At 42.6% G+C, this 4,699-nt stretch overlaps 1 pseudogene; it reads right to left on the bottom strand.

Annotated features, from left to right (window-relative positions):
- Positions 1-2,105: 2,105 nt before the first annotated feature.
- On the bottom strand, positions 2,106-3,224 carry LOC102003982 (annotated as a pseudogene).
- Positions 3,225-4,699: the final 1,475 nt, after the last annotated feature.

Raw genomic sequence — 4,699 nt, 5'->3', positions numbered from 1 at the left:
AAGACAGAAACTCAAGCCCAAATTGAGTGAGCATAGAAGATACTCTGCAGCCTTGAGATGTAAATTTGTTGTTTGTGTCAATGAAGAATCATACATTTCAACACACAAATTTAGGATTAAGAATTGCTTAGGCCCATGGGCAGGGGAAATCAGATGGACAGTCTAAGTTATTAAATGGTGGTGTTATGGTTTACGTCTGGATATCTCCTTAAAGCCTCATGCAGTCATGGGGCAGGCTTCCAGAGTTTATGACCAATCCATGGTCCAATGCTGGGATTATGGATGTGAGAGCTACACCTGCCCTGGGGTGGGTAGTCTGCATACTGTGAAAGGGAGGGAAAGAGGCTTGCTGTTCCTGCTGCTCCTCCCTTTTCTGTTGCTGCTTTTGCTGTTTTCCACTGTTGTGAATGGTTGCCCTCTGCCATGTGTCACCCTGCCTTGGAGCCAGCCAGGTATGGACTGAAACCTTCACAAACTGTGAGCTAAATAATCCTTCTCCCTCTTTAATTTGGATGTTGGGCGTTTTGTCTCAGCAAGGAGAGAAAAGTAACCAAGACAGGTGGTAAGCAATAAACCTACATGGAAAGCTCTCCTTCCTTCTTCTATCTTTCTGTTTCCACTCCCCTACTTCATCAACTGTTTCACCTCGGAAACCGATAGGCATAAACCTAGTCTTCCTGGCTTGCCATGGCTCTCCTGTTAGAGTGGCTGAGGAACTCCTTGAGCCAAGGAGATCCAAGTGGCAAGTTGGGTGACGGCTGACACTGTGCTCTGGCACCTGGTGGAGTACTGAGCTCTAACCACATAGAAGCCCACCAGATTTTGCTTTTCCTTAACACTCTTTTTCCTGTCTTTGCTTCTTTTCCTTCCTTTCCACCTAACTTAGCCCTGGATCAAGATGCAGCACTGGATATATGGCTCTGTGCTCTGTGGATATTAACCTTGACTGTCAGCCCGACTGGACAAAGAGACTCCTGGAGAAGCACAATGGTACCCAACAATGAGTTAAGTGGGGCCCAGTTGGAGGAAGTGGGTCACTAGGGCATGACCATGAGGACCGTATTTGGTCCCCCTCAATCTTCCTCTCTGTTCCGCTTCTTGGATGCCATGAGTTGAACCACTTTCTTCTTCCGTGCTCTTCTGCCATGATGTTTCTGCCATAGAGCTAGCCAATTACAGACTGGAGCCATGAGGAAAAGTAAACATACCTGCCTTCCAGTTTGGGTGTCAGGTATTTGGGGGAAGCTGACTTATGCAGAGAATTGGTACCAGGGAAGCGGGGTCGTTGCTACAACAATTCTTGAACACGTGCTTCAGAAGCCTTTGGAAAAGCTCTGCAGCAAGGGCTTAAAACAGCCTGGGGAGCAGGTAGAGAAAACCTCGAGTGCTAGAAGCAGACCCCGATGGCTGATTCTAGCCAGAGCTCAGAGAGCAGAATGTTGATAGGAATGTGGAGCTCTAATTCTTGGCTACAAGGTTTCAGACTGGATTTTTTGGATTTTTTGAGACAGGGTCTCGTTATGTAGCTCAGGCTGACCTTGAACTCATCGTGAGTCTCCTGCCTCAGCCTCCCGACTGCAGGGATTACAGGCATGCACCACCATGCCTGGCTAAACAAGAACTTTTTTGAGGCTAATTGGACTAGAGGTCATGCATGTTACTTCCTGGCAAAAAGAAAAAGTCTACATTTGGTCCATGTTCTTTATTTCAAAATGTGGTTTCATTAATGCATTTTAGGATAAGTGCCATTCTTACTCTACCTTCTTTAAGAAATACTACTAATTATAAATAATCACAGCAAACTTTTCATTAGACAACTGTGTATGGGTTCACTTATATCGTACTGGAAATGAATGTACAAACAATGCTGAGCAACGATATTTCCTTCTAAAAATTTAAGGCAGATCTGTTTAGGATTGTGTGTTACTAATGTGATATATATTTATATATTGCAATATCAAAATGCATTTAACACATGGCATAGCTCATGTAAAGCCTCAGGTTACAGTCATTTATTTGAAAGAGTTCTACACGGTATGCCACTGGGATCTTAGGGTTCTATGTCAGAGGTGCAGATGCACTTCTTCAGTGCAATGTCAGACTGTTTACCTTGGTTCACTGTGTTTTCTTTTTCCTTTTAAGCATTTCCTAATTTCACTTTTGTTTACCTGGCTTGTTTCCTTTAGTGCATTCTCAGGTAAGGTATGCTGTCATCTATACAAATAATCATATGCAGGGGGTTGGTAAATGAGGTATCCTAATTCCTACATGGCTGTAGAATCAACATTGTGAGAAGAAACTGCAAGATCAGAACACCAATCAGGACCCTCTACAGGAGGATAATAGATATAATTCCCTTATCAAAAGGTCTGGGTGGATGACCTTTGGTTAAGTGGTGTTCTGCTACAAAGGGATGAAAAGTTCTTTTACCAGTGGGGTCACTGGACTCTCCAGCTTCTGCATTCACAGCTTTCAGCATTTTCCCCATGCTAAGTCTTCAGTGGAAAAATTATGTGTACATGTTTCTGTTTTAAATGCGTCATCAAATCTCTTTAAGGCTTCGTTGTTTAGTACACATCCTGCTCCACCACTCATATAAAGCCCTGCTTTATGTGGGGCTTAAATCTTCTCTGAAAGGAAATGGGTTCTTCAGGGTTATATTTCGAAAGAAGCCTTCTCAAATTGTCTAATATGACATATGCATCACCATCTGCTTTCGCACACCAATCCACATCTTCTAACTATTGGTCACGAACATTCTGAAAAGCTTTAATTTTTTCCCAGTACAGTTGATCTCCATCTTCTTTGCTTTTCTTTTTTTTTTATCCCACACTAGGGAAGTCTCTATTTTCTTCTGTACTCGCAGAAAACACTTTATTACAATGCTGGACCAGTACAGTTTTGACATATTTGGCCTTTTTCTCTAGATTTAGAGGGCCTGTCATAGCCCAACAAAGAATTTAACTTCTGGTAAAGGTTTTCAGTGATGTCTGTGTTCTCATCTTTATGTTGGCTAGAATCTCCACTGAAATTCATTTGTCTGTCTCGATGATTCTGTTCATTATCATCCAATGTCTTGTATGAGGATCATTGTGAAGAATATTCAGTGGGCATCACCCCGTTCTCCCAATGAAATACAAACAGCTGAGTACAACAACAATAAAAAATTCTATTGCTGATCCACAGAGGGAGGTTAAAAAATTCAGCCAAGATTTAGAAGCCATATCCCTAAAGTGTATTTCTGACATCAACCTGGGCTCCCTCTCTGCCCCTCATGATGTGGGACTGGTGACTTTCACTCCTCTGGGCAGCCGTAGAAGCAGCTCATGGCTGCTATGGTCCATGTTTTAAAACTTTGTGTGAGGCTAAGTTTAAAGACAGTAGACTAATTGATTTGGCAGAAGAAATTTCAACATAGCCCAAGGTTGTGAAATAGGTACTACTGGAGCCACATTTATTGTGACAATCAGGAGCAAAAAGAACAACAAAAATATTTTGAAAATTTGGATTTGCGCCAGAAAAGAAGTGCTTGTAAATATGGGGTCAAAGAAGGTGTGGTCACTGAAGAGATTAGTGCCATTAAGAGGAAATCAAATAGTTTTCTCAACGGTAAGAAGAAACAGCAAGATCCAACCTATCAAAGACAAAAAGTGCAAACGTTTCATTTGAGAAGAGTTCCTAGGTTCCCTGCTCAAGAAGGGCTACCTAGGGAATTGGTCCCCTAGGACTCATTTCATGATGTTCAGCTATCCAAGTATGCAGAGGCTGCTGCAGGTCTCAACAGTGGCAGCAACTGTTTAAACTGGAGGTAGACTTGGCATCCTCTGTATGCTGCTGCTTTTATAGGCATGCAGAATGCAAGAGTTGTAAGGTCATGGAGGTTTCTACCCAAATATCCAAGGAAGACTATAAGGCCAGGCAAAGATTTGTGACAGGGGATTCTAGAATGTTTTAGATGCAAAGAGCAAGGCAAGTCACAGACAGTAAATGGAACCAGTCTGAAAGAGAGGACATGCAGGCTGCAACCAGCAAGGCCTGGGTAACCCTTCTGGAGGTTACATTTCACCACCATGTGCTTCAGATATGGAACGTGGACCTACAGGTTTTAATGTTAACCCCAGTGGGTTTCAGTTTTGCTTTGGGACTAGACTTTTCTATTCCACCATTCCTTCACTTTGTTATTTGAATGCTTACCCTTTGCCCCTGTGTCTTGAGAACATGTAGCTTGCTTTTAAAATCTATGATAAGAATTCGCCTTAAGTCTCAGGGGAGATTTTGGATTTGGAATTTTGAGCAGTGCTGAAACTGTTGAGACTTGGGGGAGAACAATGTGTTTTTGGTTGTAGATAGGATAGTTATACCATGTTAGGCAAAATCTTGAGCTTCTTATTGTGTGTTTCAAGATTGCATATGTTTTAAGGAAATGTGATAGGTTTCAAGAGGATGAAGGGTGGACTTGGGTTGGTTAATCTTGATTGTCAGTTTGACTGGATTAAGAGACTCCTGGACAGGTGATTGAATTGTAATGACCCTAACTGCACCAATGGCTTAACTCATTATTGTTGGGCTCTTTCTCTGAGCTCTACCTCTGGAATGGTCTGAGTGAGCACCTTTCCTCCACCACACCCTTTTGCCATGATGTTTCCGTCTTGGAGCCAGCACACTGTGGGCAGAAACCCTGAGCAGAAATAAAGCTGCA

The sequence above is a fragment of the Chinchilla lanigera genome, unplaced genomic scaffold (assembly GCF_000276665.1).
Source record: "Chinchilla lanigera isolate Chin_1 unplaced genomic scaffold, ChiLan1.0 scaffold00022, whole genome shotgun sequence".
Classification (NCBI taxonomy): domain Eukaryota; kingdom Metazoa; phylum Chordata; class Mammalia; order Rodentia; family Chinchillidae; genus Chinchilla; species Chinchilla lanigera.
This window is presented reverse-complemented; position numbering and strand designations above follow the sequence as displayed.